The sequence below is a fragment of the Aplidium turbinatum genome, chromosome 15, assembly GCF_918807975.1.
Source record: "Aplidium turbinatum chromosome 15, kaAplTurb1.1, whole genome shotgun sequence".
Lineage (NCBI taxonomy): Eukaryota > Metazoa > Chordata > Ascidiacea > Aplousobranchia > Polyclinidae > Aplidium > Aplidium turbinatum.
Window position 1 is genome coordinate 1,317,304 of NC_137486.1, and position 17,752 is coordinate 1,335,055.

The 17,752-nt window shown below is 37.1% G+C and overlaps 1 long non-coding RNA gene across 3 annotated transcripts in view; it reads left to right on the forward strand.

The window, feature by feature from the left end:
- Window positions 1–9,424: 9,424 nt before the first annotated feature.
- Window positions 9,425–17,752, forward strand: part of LOC145784504 (uncharacterized) — a 31,697-nt gene continuing 23,369 nt past the window's right edge. For all 3 annotated transcript variants that reach the window (XR_014291013.1, XR_014291014.1, XR_014291015.1), the window contains exon 1: window positions 9,425–9,596. This is a non-coding gene — a long non-coding RNA (uncharacterized LOC145784504). The remainder of the gene's footprint in view (window positions 9,597–17,752) is intronic.

Sequence of the window (17,752 nt, forward strand, 5' to 3'; positions counted from 1 at the left end):
TTTGGCTAAGCGACTCCCGTTTGACGCTAAGCAGCGTTATCTTGACTTTTTAGGTGATCAGTATGGTGGCACTGATGAGCCTACTTTTCAGAGTTTGTTTGAATTTGTAGTACCGGAGGAAACGCGTAAGTCGACTGATTTTAGCATTATGCTAATGGGCGATTCTGGTGAGTCGCAGCAATTTAAAAAGTTTGGCAAAGGAAAATTGCCTTCATGTCCGGTTAGGCAGACGTCCGTAAAACCCCATGATGATGTGATGTCAGGGAGTTCGCAGTACTCGACTGTTGTTGGCGCACCGCGCGGTGGTGAAGCCAGACGTAAAAACCTACCGGCATGCATTTGTTGTTCGTCACGTGGTCAAGTTGAATATCATTTTTTGTCTAATTGTAAAGAATTTTTGCGCTTGACACCTAAAGATCGGAGAGATGTCATTGTGAAAGCTGGCAAATGCTTGAATTGTTTGCGCCAGCATATGGTTAGGGATTGCTTTCATACAAATAACTGTCGTAAGTGTGGGCCTAACAACGATAGGAAACACTATTTTCTTCTGCATGATTTTTATGTGACGTCACGTGATTCTCTGGATTTGGTTGGGAAAGATGATGCTCGTGCCAGAGTTCCTGTGCGTAATGTTAAGATTGGAAATGTTAAAGCAGCTTTTAACCGCGTTACTGCTGCTCGTGTTTTGAATCCAATGACTGGCAAATCGAAGTTGGTGTATTGTCAGCATGATCCTGGTTCGCAGTTGACGTTTGTTTCGAGTGATTTGGTGTGTGAACTTGATCTTAAACCGTACGATAAAGCGTCGTTTAAAATGGATACCCTGGCTGGTCAGAAACCTACTTGTGCTGACCTTGTCAAACTCAACATCCAGTCGTTAGAGACAGATGAACTGTTTTGTAATATAACTTCGGTGGTTAACCTAGGTTGGGCTGACGATGTTAAAACTTTACCGCATAAACAAGATTTGAATGGTTTCCGTCATTTTCATGACGTGAATATGTTTCATTTGAATGATTGTAGTACTGTAGATGTACTGATTGGCAACGACAACGCTTATTTGATGTGTGCAAAAAAAGAGCGTGTTGGTGAAAATCGTAGTGAACCACATGCTTTGCTCACTCCTCTCGGCTGGTTGGCTTGTGGTGGTAAGTCACCCTTAGATGAAAGCGTTGCTAACGTGTGCAGAGTGCAGACGTCTTCAGAGTCGGATGTCATCTCTGGCTTTCAGCGTAAAATTGAGTCTCGTGATATGGAAATAGCAGACCTGAATAAAGTCATTCAGGATTTGACATTGCAAAATGAAACCTGTGAATTGTCTCGCAATGACATTTTGGCTAGAGAACTTGTTGAACCGAATATTGAGTTGAAAGATGGTCGATTTGAGATACCTGTTCCGTTGAAGGAAGATATTGATCTACCTAACAATTTTGTGTTGGCGTCAGATAGAGCTGCTGCTTTAAGGAAGAAGGCTTTAAAACAACCTGAACTTCGTGATTTCCTTACTGACACCACGAAAGATCTTAAATCAAATGGCTATATTGAGCGTACTGGTAAAGCAGGAAATGTCAAGGGATTTGAATGGTATTTACCATACTTTGTTACGTCACAATTAAAAAAGCGCATTGTTTACGATGGCAAGTCTGAACTTCGAGGAACTTGTGTTAATGATGTAATGTTTTCGTGTCCTGACTTGTTAAACCCTCTGGTAGATGTCTTGGCTAGATTTCGGCTTGGTAGATTTGGTCTCATGGCTGATGTGACTAAATGCTTCTTTCAAATAAAGTTACCCGAGTTGATAGAATCAGCTGACTTTCACAACGCCCTGAGACAGAGAGAGATAAACTGGGAATTAATACCTCCGGATGCTCCGGCGCAAGGTGGCGCCTGAGAGGCAATGGTTAAACAATTTAAAATTGCATTTTTTCACATTTTGGACTCTTCAATTCGTAAGCCCAATTTTATTGAACTGCTTACGTACACAGGCAGTGCCGTTCGGATCGTGAACGAACGCCCTTTGGTACCTTTGAGTGACGACCCTAGGGATTTTACTGTCATCACCCCTGCCTCACTTTTGACCCCATACTTAGACCCATACTGTGCTGTTGGGCAACCACATGATCGTGACCAATTAAGAAGGGATTATCGGTTCAAATTGTCACTTTCTCAGCAGTTTTGGAGTAAATGGATCGATTTTTACTTGCCAGGTCTTCAGGGCCGGAAAAAATGGCTAAAAATGGCCGAGAATTTGGAGCCTGGTCAACTTGTAGTGGTAGGTTCTCTCCAGGACATTGGTAAACGTGGGAAGTATCAACTTGGGAGGGTGCATGAGGTAGTTCCACAAATTAGGAAAGGGAAGCCTGTGGTTCGTAGAGCTAAAGTTGCCGTCTGCAACTATGATGAGAGTACGGGGAAAGTGAAAGTAGACTATGTGTTGAGGGATATTTCGTGCCTCGCCCCCGTAAAGAACACCTAAGTGTTAGGGTTTGAGCCTGGTTTTGTCTGCGGTGGCCGACACTTGTCTGAGCCCAGAACAGTCGGTTATTATCGCAACCATTGTATATAGCGTCATTTTTTTTGCGTGTACCTACTACCTATGGTACCAATTTCATGTATCGTCGTGTTTATTCTTATTGCTGTTCATTCTTTGCATGCCCTTTGTATTTACGTATTAACTTAAACGTGAGTGATTCAAACAATTTGTGTATCATGTGTTTTTATTCATTGGCTCACAATTGTCGTCAATTCTTTTTTAGTTATGTCATGTCAGACTGTCATAACTAGGGGCCGCTATGTTCCAGACAATTGTTCACCTAATCAAACGTCATAAAAAAACCGTTCAAGTCTACTGAATATTACGTCATGGAAATTCCTAAAACATGAGCCAAAATTGCACCATCGTTCGTAAGACCTGTGTCAAACCTGTTTAAACCTGTTTCAGTTGAAACCTGTTTAAACATGAAATGTTGCGTCGCGCTAACTGCTGGCGTGCCTTTGAGTTATCACAAATTTTTCTGATTCATTCTCGAAGTTGTTTGTTGGAAGTCGTTCGCACATTTAACTGGTTTATTTGGTGCTTGCTAGCTGGACAAATTCTCCGTCTTTTATCCAAGTAATCTGTATCGTAGTGACAGTTTTAGAGGTGTACGGCTTTGCATCTCGATTTCGATAGCCGCGGGCTAATTTTACAGGAATACACTTATTGAATAGACGTTTCAAGGAGTGTTTATTTTTCGGTCACTACATGCAGACAAATGGATCCGGGAACTTTATGTTACAATTTTCCTACGAAGAGATTATGGTTTACCGCTGTGACCAATATCAACTGCACCTGAGTATGCGACATATGGAAGTAGACCTCAAGCTGCAGTTGCATCAAATTTGGTCATAACATTGTGACCCTCCAGTTGTCCACCTTACTTTTGAGTGAGCAATCCCCTACTTCTACCATCCCTATAAAAAACTATCTAAACTCTTTAAGTGTAAATTTGATATCGATATTGTTCCTCTGTACAAAACCTTTAAAATCAGTAGATATTTTTCGCTGAAATCTCCCGTTCCGCAGTCTCTTCGTTCCAACATTGTCTACAAATTCACTTGTTCGTGCGACACGAACATGACATACATAGGTATGTCCACAAGACACTTGGTAACAAGAGCAACGGAACACCTAAATTTAACAGACATCAATAAACACAGTGCAATCAAAGACTACATTTATGACTGCAGTATTTGTTCCAAGATCAAATTTACATTAGGTTCATTCAAGATTGATTGACTGACTGATTGACTGAATTTTTTATCCTCGGACTGGGAAAGCTTCTTGCAGAGCTTAATCCTGGCAGTTTCGCATACTTGTAGAGGCTTTGAATCACTGACGCAGGCCCGGTCACCGAGATTGACAGAGTGAAGTTTCCGATTGTTGAAGTCTTGTTGCCGGGGAACTATTCCATCCATTAGATGCCGCTGAATGGAGAGCAGTCCTTAACGTGCGTTGCTCAAGCGCACACCCCGAGAGTCGAACCAGCGCCGCTTGATCTTGAAGCCGTTCCAGAAGTGACGCGCTAACCAATTGAGCTATCGGGGCGGACGGTATTGCAAGATAATTCGCAACTGTCAATCAGAGTTTGAAACTAAAATTCATGAGGCACTTCAAATAAAGCAGCACAACCCCAGGCTCAACAAACAATTATTCGCTGGAGGGGCATCTTTTTTGTTGAATTTGTATTAGCTTACGTTTATTTTATGTTATTTTATCCGCTCACTATCTTGTCTCATGACCACACTCCCGCATAATTATGACAGATTGCTACCACCTTTTGTGTTTGTTTGTCAGTTGTTGCTTGTACGCAAGTCAGTGCAGTTTTATTGAATTTCGGTCATTTAATATTAACATTTCACGAATAATCGTTTTGTTTAGATGAATTAAGATATTTTCCTGAAGAGGGCAGAAAGTTTTGCCGAAAACGTTTGAAATTATGTATCTATTTCATTTCTGTATTAATTTTGAATTATGCAATTCAATGTTATTAAGTTGTTATCGATTGTCTGTCTATGATTTTTAAAAAGTACCTCTTTACCAAATCAATCAATCAAGTTTATTTCGGCATAGCTCCACATTCATTTTCAATCTACACATCAGGAGATATAACAGTCGACTTTATAAATATGGAAACTACACCATGGAGGCACCGAAAAAACCATGCGGTTATCTAAGTCAAGGTGCCCCCACTTGGGATGTTTTACTGGGTAGAATATATAATTGGATTAACAGTACGGAGAAAAAAAAGAAAAAAAAAAAACACACAAAGAAAAACAACAACAAAAAAGGTTATCAAACGCACTAAAGCAACAATATAATGAAAGAATGGCATTTAAATGGGTCAGTAAGTGGTAGTCTATATCAGTTCAGAATGTAAACAATGTCAAAAATCAGCTTTAGTAATTCGAGATGAGTTGTTTTTTATACTCCTTTTTAAATGAAGAAAACGACAACGTTGTGGTTTGCTTTGGGATTTTATTCCACAAAGTTGCTCCAGCATATTTGATGCATTTTTTCCCGGAATTGGAGTTTATTTGCTGAATATATATAGACTCTTTCTTAGCACTTCTAGTTGAGTACTTGTGAATGTCTTTAGATTTTGTGAACATGTTTTCAAAATGATTTGGTAATATATTATGGTGAATTTTAAACATAAATTTTCCTAGTTCTAGTTGATGAATATCCTCTATCTTGAGTATGTCAAACTGTTTATATTTGGGGGAAAGTTTTGTATAGTAGTCGCAGTTGGCTAGACATCTCAGTGCATTGTTTTGCAAGGTGTTTAGAATTTTAAGATTGGAAGAGTCAGCTGTGCCCCAGCTTGTGATGCCATATTGGAGATGAGTATATATAAGAGCATAGTATAACATCACCAGTGTTTTTTCATCTACATAATGCTTAATCTTGTACATTAAACCGATAGATTTTCGCAATTGTTTTGTCAGTTTTTCTATGTGATGTGTCCATTTCATTTTGTCGTCAAGTATAACACCTAAGTATTTTACATTATCTGTGCGATCGATTTTGGTTCCATTGATAGATATTGCAAAGTTTTCATTTATATTATTTCCTCCTTTCTTGATTAGCATATACGTAGTTTTACAATAATTTAGAGAAAGCTTGTTGTATCGAAGCCAATTATCAACTTGTAGTAATTCTTTGTTGACATTACTTTGGAGATCACTTAGTGTGTTTGCTGACATGGATAATAAGGTGTCATCTGCAAAGAGGGTGGTTTGAAAAGAAGAAGCCAATGGCATGTCGTTTACGTACAGTAAGAATAGTAAAGGTCCAAGTATTGAGCCTTGTGGGACTCCGCATAATATATCTTCAGGGTTAGTTATAGTATTGTTTATGCATGTATATTGTGAACGGTTATTTAGATAACTACTCAACAAGCATAGAGGAACCCCTCTGATACCATAACAGTTTTCAATTTTTTTTAACAGTAGGGCATGATCAACGGTATCGAAGGCTTTTGACAAATCCAAGAATACACTACATGTGTGAAGTCCCTTATCCTTATTGGATAATATATTACTACAGACATCGGAAACAGCAAGAGATGTAGAGAGGCCATTTCGGAAACCATATTGACACTCTGATAGTAAGTTATATTTTTCTACATATTCATTGATACGTGATGAAATAATTTTTTCAACAACTTTTGATATAGGAGGGAGAAGTGAGATGGGACGGTAATTGCTACAATCAGTCTTTGAACCTTTTTTATAAATTGGTACTACTTGAGCAACTTTTAGGCAGTGTGGAAAAATCCCTTGATTCATGCACTTGTTTATCATTTGGCTTAATATGGGGGAAATTACGCACCTTGCCAACTTGAGGAATTTTATTGGAATATCATCTTTTCTCACAGATTTGTTTGGATTTAATTCACTGATGTATTGTTGGACCTCATTTGGATTTGTTTCCTTTAAGTAGAAGGAATGAAGAGGACTTTTCATTTGCTCAGGTGGTGACATGTTTGGTGGATTGATTTTGGATGCCATGATAGGTCCAACAGTGCTAAAGAACTTGTTAAACATGTGTCCTATTTCATTGTTATCAGTGATAATCTGTTTCTGTTCGTTTTCTAATGAATAATTTGAAATATTGTCTTTCTGTTTCGTTTGTAATATTGTGTTTATAGTCTTCCATAGTTTTGCTGGATTATTTTTGTATGTTTTTACACGGTCTTGATAGTGTTTTTGTTTAGATATTTCAATAAGATGATTTAATTTATTTCTATATTTTTTGTACTTCAAGAAAGAATTTTCAAGTCTGTTCTTAATCCACACTCTGTAAAGTTTATTTTTATTCTTAATGGATTTTAAGATGCCTTTTGAAATCCATGGTTTTTGAATTAACTTTCTGTGTTTTCTTGATATGGTTTTTAAAGGTGCGTGTTTATCTAAAACTGATTTAAATTTGTGCATAAAGATATTGAAATCATGATCAACTGTGTTGTTGTATGTTTCCCAGTCAAGAAATGAGTCATGCAGTTCAGTGAGAAATTGTTCAGAATCAAAATTACTCATATTTCTAGTAGTTATTTTAGTGCCTGAGTTACACTTTACTGAAATTTTTGTTTCTACCATTACAAAGATTGGCAAGTGGTCACTAATGTCATTCATTAAAATTCCAGGTGTTACATTGTCTTTGAAATTATTTGAATACATATGATCAATTAATGTAGCACTGTGGTCAGTGATTCGAGTCGGTCTATCAATGAAATTTTCACATCCATTGCTAATAAGCTCATTAATGTAATTTTTAACTTTATCACATGAATTATACAAAAGTTGGTTAATATTGAAGTCTCCGCATATATAGTAGTTAAGCTTGCTTTTATTTATTTTACTTAAAACATTCATAAAACTGTTCTGAAATTCATCAAATACATTAGTGGGGTGTCTATATATAACACCAATCAAAGCAGGTTTGTCTTTTTGTAGAATTTCAATCCATATAGATTCACAATCAGTGCTGTCTAACTCTAGTTCAGGTCTTAGTTTATAGTTTATCTCATTTTTAATATAGAGTCCTACCCCTCCAGCATTTGTAATAGTATCACAATGCTCAAAAGTGTAACCATTTAGTTTGTTTATAGCTTGAGGGGAAGATTTAAGTATTTTGGTTTCAGTTAGTGCTATAATATCAGGGTATTTGTTTAAATTCAAAAGCAAAAATTCCATTTTTGAAAAGTTTTTTTTTAAACTTCTTATATTAATGTGGAGAATACTTAGGCTATTTTTATGTTTTTCCATGTTTATTAGTTTTCCAAATTCAGATAGATCATAATATTTAGATTTAACTTCTTTTTTGTTGGATGTCTCGTTGGTAGCCAGGTTTCTTATATTATCATTGTTTGGGGTTTTTACATAGTGCTTAGAGTTACAATATTTAGCGAGATCACAAATTACATCGTCATTCACATTGGCAAATGGAAAGGTATCATTCATACAGATGCTGCAAAAATATGGATCACTATTATTGGAGAGATATTTAAACTGAGAAAAAGTTAAACATGTACATTTTAAATGAGACCATTTATTACAGATATCACAACAGATGGAATTTTGATTGCTTTTGCAAAATTTTTTGCAATGTGGGCAAGGAAATTTGACAGCCATTAAGTAGATATTGGTTAATATTACCAGGGGACGATTAACTGGAAAGCAGGCTTTTAACTACATTTTTGCAACATCTGCATCACTGGATACCTTGATACGGGGTGACAACTCATTTTTTCTAACAAAAATATCTCCATTAAAGGTCCATATATACTTGTACTAACGATCTCGTCTGGCCCTCAATGTTTTGAAGTACAGATCTTTTTTTTGTGGAGTCAAGTTCTCGTTTATGTACAGAGATGTCATACCTTCGATTCCAAAGTTGTCAATTTCTGAAAAGCGCTTCCTGTTTGCAAATATTTCGTTTCTGACGTCTCTATTGGAAAATCTAACAATTATGGGTGGTGGTCGTTCTACATTCTTTGTTGGCAAGCGATGAGATGTGGAGATGTGATAGTCATTTATATTCAAATTAATCAATTTTAACAGTTTTTTAATAACTTCATTTGTGCTTTCGTCCGGCTTTTTGGGCACCCCATGGAATTCCAAGTTTTCACGCCGTCCATATTGGTCAAGATCTTCTAATGTTTTTTTATTTTGTTCAAGAACAGCGAGAAGGTCATTCGTTTCCTTTTTTATTTTGTCAACAGTTTTGTTTTTTTCTTCTTTTTCCTCGTCAGATGCTTTTGCTGCTTTTTTAATTTCTTCAAATTCCAAGCTAATAAACTGTTGGCTCTTTCTCAAATCTTCAATATCTCTTTTTTGGCTTTTTTGTTCAGTCACAATTTCTCTAATTTTTTCTTCAAATTTATCCATATACGTTGAGAGTTCCTGTTTTAGCATTATCTTGAATTGCTCTTTTAGATTGGATTCCATTTTGTTAATCATTTTTTTAAATTCTTCCATGTTCGCCATGTTGCAGTCAAAATGGTCAAAAAAAGTTAAATTAAGTTTAAAGAAAGTACAACAAATAGAATTATCAATATCCCTAGAACCTTATTCAAAGTGGTCGTTATCGGCCTAAGTAGCATGAGCTGAGACTCACCAGGTAAGAGCAAAATAAAGAAGAGGAAACAGGACATGAAACATGAAACAGGCCTTGTTGTTATAAATGAGGAAGTTGTCTGTTTTGTGTGCCTCGTTCTCGAGCTATACTATAAATTGAAGCTACCAAATTACCAAAGCTATACTATAAATTGAACTTGTCATGCCCCTTCCATAAAACAAGAACCATCGTCCTCGTGTGAGAATAAAGCATGCTTTTGCGCATGCGCACATGAGCGTAATTACCTTCCTTCAATCATTGGTGTTGTCCGATCTTTTCCAACTGAATGGATTTGTTGGTAGTGTTTAAAAGCCCTCAATATTTCTTTCGACAAATGTTTGCCGGTTTTGCAATTGTGCTGTGTGAAGCAGGAAGATTTGAATGAAAACCACACATGCCGATGGACAAGTATGATGGTCGATACTCGTGGATACAGGCAAGCTAAAAAATGTTTGTTAGCATTGACGTGAAAACACGTGTTGTGCATTTTGAGACTTTAGTATATCTCTTGTTTAAAATAGCAACATTTGGTTTGATGTTGTATTTAGACCTAAGTGTAATTGTAAAAGTAATTAGGCTACAAATTTGACCAAGTTTTTTTTGCATTCACAAGCACAGAACAAAAAGTTCAATTGTATCTGATCCAACCTAGGCTGTGTTAAATTGATTAGGGGCCCACTCATTTTGTGCAATGCTTTTTGATTGTAGTTTCACTACCGATTACATTAAATAACCCTAAATTTTTTTTTTCCAATTTTAAAAGAGTTTTTTTTAGGCACCAGACATTTTTACACCAGACACCAGACATTTTACAAAAATCTGTCATTTTTACATTGATTTAATGTCGGCAGACGTTGAATCAATGTAAAAATGACTGATTTTGCTGCCTGGAACATAGCAAAAATCAACCATTTTGTGTCGATTCAATGTCATCAGATGTTAAATGCACCCAAAAACAACATAATTTGCTACGTCGACGGAGTGTGCGTTTAGCTTTATCTGCTTGCAAACATACTCGATGTCGCTTTCGAGTCGAAACCTCTGCACTCTGCAGTGAAATGTTGCGGCAGTGAATCGCTCGCTGTGAAAATGAACTTGAAGTATTTGGGATCCCAGCAACCTCGGCTCCAGCGGAGCAATCATTTTCAAAAGCTGGCCTGACCGTCAGGAAGCTGAGATCCCGACTGACGCGTGACCATGTCGATCAGCTTGTCTTCATAAACACCAACATGGGCCTGGAGCTGTAGATGTTATTTTGTGTTCTTTTTTCGCAAATTTTCGAGGCTTTTGTTCGCGTTTTCTAGCAAATTTTCATGTTGTTTCTTTCAATAAAATCACATTTTGCAGTTTGGTGAATAGTTGTAATATTTGAAATCGAAATTCAAAAATCGAAAATAAATTGAATTTTGAATGTTCAAATAATCAAAATTGAACACCGCTATCTAGCGCTAACTTAAACTTTACTATTTTGTACCAATTCTCAGCAATTTAATTTTTACAATAAAAATACCAAACCAACACAAATTAAAAGAGTATGTCTTGCTTTATTAGGGCAACACTAAAATGCGGAAACACGGAAATAAAGCCGAAATAACTTTAGAATTAAAACAGTCATAGTATTTAATGATCTCCCAATTGCTTCTAAATAATGTCTTTCAATGATATTTCAACATAAGAAAATGTTCGGTATTGAGTTGTGGCTAAAAATCGCATTTCCGCCTTTTTCCTATTTCAATAAACTCCATTAAATTTTGAAATTTACTCCAATAACTGTAAAATTAAAACAGTCAAAGTATTTAATGACCTCACAATTGCTTCTATACAATATCTTTCAATAATAATAATATTTATTTACATCAGACAAAGCTGTCCATATCCAAAACAACAAAATAATACACAAACTGCACATGCACAAATAACGAATACCAACATTAGATATTTCAACATAAAAGTAGGTTCGGTGGTGAGTTGTTATTAAAAATCGCATTTCCGCCTTTTTCCATGTTGCAACATTTTATTCTTTCATGATGAAGTTATCGCTATGTTAAACAACATGGACGCCAAGATCGTATTTCCGCGTTTGCTACATCGGCATTAATCGCTACTTCTGCGGATAATACGCCATTTCACCCCCGGCTTATTTCCGCCTTTTAGTGTTGCCCGCTTTATTAACCTAACAACTTTCACGTTTATATGTTATCTACACAACGAGAACTTCAAACCTTCAAACCAATCCCAAAAACAAACCAATTTTTGCAAATAAATATCCCTTACTTTCTAAACACACACAAAAACTTGTCATTAGGAACTTCTTCGTTGCTTGTCACACAGTGTAGCCCAGGGCAGGAACTACGGTCGCCTGCAAAAGATAAGTTTTATTTATTGTCTGCAGCCCGGTTTTTAGAAAACCACTGATTAGTGAACTCACCCAACCATGGTTAGAGCTCGACCGATATCACTTTTTCAGGCCGATACCGATATTTATGAAATTTTTAGGCCGATACCGATATATATCGGCCGATATATATCAATTACGAAAAATTTGTTACCAACAAGGTTATTAAGCAACAAACCAGTCCAAGAAAGTTTATGCATTGGTTGCTGTCATAGGCGCCGAGTTTTCAAAATAGCTGGGCGGGCGAACACATACTGTCACGTCACGTCGTGATCACCAATAATAATGTAGAACTCCACTGTTGTTTTCCTGCCACCAAGGTCCAAGATCTAGGCTTCCTAGTTCCTACTACTATAAATTGCAAATATCTAGCGATAAACTGCGCTATTGAACCGAGCTTACATTGAATCTACAATAGAACAGTTAACGAAGGAGCTGAATTGCAACTAATGAGTGACAACCAACGGTTTCATCCGGCCAAACCAACACGTGTGCACTGTTCAGTAGTGCACAGTTTAATATCAGTGACGTAACAGACGCAACTGTGATGGTTGAGACGACAACATAGAGCATTTTAGCAGCAGAGTTAATTGATGACGTCGTTTGAGAGAAAATTACTCCTTTGAAGAACAATGCTACAGTTTTTACACCGATTTAACATCTGGCGATGTTAAAACGATGTAACAGCAGTGGAAATTGCGGTCAGACTTTTGCTGCGAATGAACCCAGACAGCAAAATCTGTCATTTTTACGTTGGTTCAATGTCCGCAGACGTCACAGCAATGTAAAAATGACGGATTTTGCTCTCTGGGAAGTTCCTCACAGGTTTGCACAATTTACTTGATTTATAGCACTGGGCTTACGAGTGGCAGAGTGGAGACAAACGGCGCGGCTGGACACTTTTGCTCGTTTAACGACGAATCAACGTTGTTTAACGTTGCATGAATGTAACATGGCTATAATTGACGAAAACTAATCGCTTAATTAGTAGGTCTAGTAGGGCCTATCATATGGCGACAAAACCTTGCGAATAAGGTAAGTAGGCTAGTATTAGAAGGTGGCAGATGGTTACAGAAATTTTTGGACTTAAAATTGAATTAATTTTTTTTTTAATTCCTGAAATGTCCGGCGGGCGTGGCCCACCCGCCCGGGACTCGGCGCGGGTGGTTGCTTGTTTAATTACGCCGCATAACTTCCACCGAAAGAGGTCGTGTGGCTTCTTGCGTCACAATGCTCTGGGCACGAATCGGAAAACTTCTATAATGACGCTACTATTTTCTTCTGTGCAAAGTTTCACTAGGCTTTTTTCTTTGGGTTTATTTTTGCAACTTCTACAATGACGCTACTATTTTCTTCTGTGCAAAGTTTCACCAGGATTTTTTCTTTATTTTGCAACTTCTACAATGACGCTACTATTTTCTTCTGTGCAAAGTTTCACTAGGATTTTTTCTTCGGGTTTATTTTTGCGTGTCATGTGAACAAAAGTTAATTTTCCCTGGACCTTTTCTTTCTTACTGTAATACCAAAACTTGACAAATTTTGCGGCATCTTGCTGCGATAGCCTACTCGTATGATCTCATTTTGTAATGAATCTTGCCTTATCAATATCACTGAGATCAAAGCCAGGCATTGTGACGTAAGACTTGAAATAAGCTGTGCGTGGTTAGTGTAGAAGTACACCCGCACTCCCAACGATTCTTAGCGAAAAATTCACCTTTGTTACACTGATTCAATGTCATCAATCGTTAAAGCAACGTAAAACTCGAAATTTTTCCTGCTTGAATTGAAGCTAAGGGATACAGTATTAACATTTTCTAGATGCTCGCACTAGAATGGGCGGGAAATTTTACAGCAATTCTCACAGCAATTATTCTCACAGCAATTGTTTGTGCTATGTAAGCACGTTTGAGAAACTTGTGTTTCTTCTAAAGGCATGCATGGATGGTTTTGAGTGTGCTTTTGCTGGCCGATGTTTATCGGCGAAAAATAGCCGATACGATATATCGGCAACACCTGATATCGGCCGATACATATCGGCTGACCGATATATCGATCGAGCTCTAACCATGGTCTAACTAAGGGATGGAGTACTGATTCCCGAATGTCTGACTGTCTACCAAAAAAAAAAAAAGCAAGTTTTACCGTTGGGGTCCATTGGACCCCAAACTTCAAAGAACTTGTATTAGACAAAAAAAATCATCTCCGATGATGACATTAAAGCTCAATAGGAAAGAGCGTAACAGACTACAAATATCATAACTTATAAACACTGTAGAAAAACCAAAAATACTCTAAATTTAACAAAAAAGTCATACAGTAGCCCATGCACAAACCAAACTGATACGGAATTGGTCTGAGCAATGGTCAAACTATTAACACTTTGAGGACCGTTGGTACATATGTGTACCATGAACTTTTTCCACGATTTCTAATCACTTTCTTGTAGTTATCAAAAAGTATTTGTCTCTAAATGTTTCTTAAATAGATAATCTATTTATAAATAAAAAAAATTGGAAATTGTATTTTGTTTTAGCTTTGCTTTAACTGGTTTTGTTTGGTGAATTGGTCAGGGTTTGAACGGTAAACTTTGAAAGCTCAACAAGACAAGTAAAAAATAAAATATAATTTTTATTCTACAGTCGTAGCCAAAAGTTTAAGACCAGACTTGATTTATGACGGTTTTTGCATTACGTCATAATTCTGCATCAGATATTGATTCACTTGCATCATCTTTATTCTTGGTCGAAATCTGATGTAATCAGTCATTATTTACCAAATATCAACTGAACATTAGCCAGTAGAGATTACTTTTTTGTATTATTTGTCTGTCTAAAATGGGTAAAATGTGCTCTCTTTTGGAGGTTCAGCGATGTCAAATTGTTGTTCTCCACAGGGAAGGCTACACAGAATGTCAAATTGTTGAGCAGCTTGGATTTAGTAAAACTTCTGTGCATCAGGCAATTGTGAAATTTAAGTAACCAGGAACTTATGCTGATGCAAATTGCAGTGCTGTTGTCCTTGAAAAACAACTCCTAGAGCTGACATCTCCATGAAAAGGGAAGTGGTGAAGTCTCCAACATGTTCAGCTAAAGAAATCAGGGCTGATTTGAATGAAGCCGGTATTCCAGTCAGCAGGAGGACTGTTAGCCGCTGTTTAATTGTAAAATTTGGTCTGAAGTCACGAAAACCAGCTAGAAAAACGAGGCTTACACCAGTGATGAAGAAGAAGGGCCCCCTGTTTGCGTTGCAGCACAAAGTCTGGACTTCTGCTCGATGGTCTAAAGTTTAATTTTTGGACGAATCAAGTGTCCAACAGTTTGGTGCAAGAAAAATAAATGTCCGTCGACCCTCAGGAACACAATTTGATGAAAAGTATACCTGGCAAACGAGGAAACATCTACCACAGGGGTTCTTAACCTTTTTTGTCTCGTTTAACCCCTTGCCGAATAAAAAAAGTAAAATTTACCTCCACCGTTTTGGTGGCCCCTTGTGATGTCATCGTGTCTAGTCAACCATGCGAAGAAATGCAAAACATCTTTTTTTGTCTGGATTTATCTTAAAGGGGTCCTGTGAAAAATAATGTCTACTCGAATGACTTTTGTGCTTGCTTTTCACGAACACTTTTGGAGATTCTTGGAACAGTCATTGAAAGAGCTACTCGCATGTCGTCTTTGGGAACAAAGCGAGATCGATGTTTTGTTTTAATAGTTAACAATGAAGAAAACCCTGCTTCATACAGATAAGTAGTTGGAAGAGGTATAATAACTTCAAATGCACGATTAGTCAGCGTAAGAAACTCTTTAACTAATCCTCACTAAAACTTGGAAAAGTCCCCATTGCACGATAAGAATTTGGAACAAAGCGTTGTTGAACATTGAAGATCAATCAATTCATCTTTGCAAAGATCATCGTCAGCAATACTTTCTAACTTGGCTTCGAAGGGATGAGTTATCCAAAGAGCAGTAGCCTACTGTTAAAACTTTCACCTTCGAAGTAACCGTCAAACTAAAGTTCTTTTTTAAGGCGGGAAGGTGCTGGCATACTTCGACTTCGAGGTCAGAAATCTCGTTGCGACTTCTACTGACTTTTTGACTTTTTAATCATCAAATGTTGGAGAATTTGTGTAAATTCCTTTTTGAACTCTTCTACTCCACAGATCTAATTTTGTCTGAAAGCCCTGAATTTTATCATGTAGGCCTACATCTATAATGGTAACACTTTTTCCTTGCATTTGCATATTGAGCTGGTTCAAACTTGAAAAAATGCCTGTCAAGCAAGCCAATACACCAAGAAATTTGTTGTCGCCAAAGTGCTTACTCAACGGGATTTGCGTTCTCGGAGAAAAACTTCGATTTCACCATATACTGTAGTTCGAAAACTTGAGACAAAACAAGACCCCTATAGAGAGCCACCGAACTGCGGTGTGATAAAGGAGAACAGAGTGTTCTGACCCCATCTGATTACAAACCACTTTGAAAAGACGATGATTAAGAGCATGTGCCCTGATAAAATTCACACATTCAACCACATGCTTCAATACTGCTGCTTTCAAATATTCTGGAGGGTTTTATATACTTGCCAGTACATGTCGATGAAGGGCACAGTGAGTAGAAATGATGTTCGGTGCGCGTTCTTTCACCACAGTTGTGAAGCCAGACTTAGCACCGAGCATAGATGCGGCACCGTCTGTGCAAAGTGAACCCACATTATTCAAGGATATATTATTTTGTTAAAAGAAATTATCAATTTTTTCCAGTTTGCCAGTATCCATTTTTTCCAAAAATGTAGCACACATAAGCTGCTGAAATGAAACTGGTAGTCTACTTGTGTGGAGATAAAAGAAAAAGACGAAAACTTACATTAAGCATAAATTTTGAATCAAAATCGAGTGCAACACTACCAGTTTTTTAATAACTAAAAAAATAAAGTTTACTTTAATTTATGATTCAGTAAATTTACCCCCTCTGTAGGTGAAATTTACCCCCCAGGGGGTAAATTTACCCCCGGTTAAGAACCCCTGATCTACCAGGTGTGATGATATGGGGAGCCATTTCGACCAAAGGTACAGACTAACTCTTTTTTCTAAAACCAGGAACCACGATGAACGGCCAGAAATACTTGAGATTAATGAAGAAGCTACAACTGCATAATAATGCACATGTCGGTGTACGAGTGCATGATTTTTATGCAATATGGAGCCCTATGCCATCGTTTAGAGATAGTAACAGAGTTTTTTTAGGGCTAAGAAAATTACTCTTCTGATGTGTCCGGGAAAAGGTCCCAATATTAACCCCATCGAAAACTTTTTGACCTTTTTCAAAAATAAAGTTGCTGAAAATCATACCCCGAGTATTCCTTCCCTAATTGAAGCAATCAAATTAGTCTGGATGCACGAAATTCCTGAAGAACTTTGCAAAAATTTAATCAAAATTATGCCCAGAGGAATCAAGGCCGCCATCAAAGCGAAAGGAGGACACACCAAATATTAAAAATTTGAGATTTTGATGCAAAATACAATAAAAATGCTTATTACTTTGTCTTGTATACAGTTTAACAAGAAATAAGTAAAAAAAACGACAAGAAATATGTCGAAGAACGAATTTTCTCGAAATTTGCGGTTTGGTCTTAAACTTTTGGCCACGACTGTACATCAAAGTTTAGTGATTAATCTGACTTATCCCATCAGTAAAAACCATAAAAAAATTAAAAAACATGTTGCTAGACAATGCTGAACTTTTGTGGTACACATATGTACCAAAAGTCCTGAAGGGTAAATTCTATTAGTCTAATGGAGGGATATAGTGATGTGGAAAAAACATAAAAATTAAGACTGTTGTGAAATGTTAATATAAATAACACGTAATATTTTATGAATGTATTTTAGATCTACATGCAAAGGTAAATTTAACTGATAGCATTACTTCCGGTTAAAAAACTTCTATAATTTGGCGCGAATTATGTCAATAGGCCTACTGTACAAGCAATTATGATTTTCGTCGTCGTCGCTGTGTGAGCCTCTGAAAACAGCCCCACCTAACCGAATAACTTTACAGACTTTTTGAAGCTAGTTTTTATTTTGCAGAGTAGCGATGAGCCATGAATGTGGAAGTGTTAGTTGTAGAGTTAGGGTATTCAACAGGTAATAGGAAGTGCTAGTCCAGTCGAGCGCATCTCAAAATCACTTGAACCTTGCATGC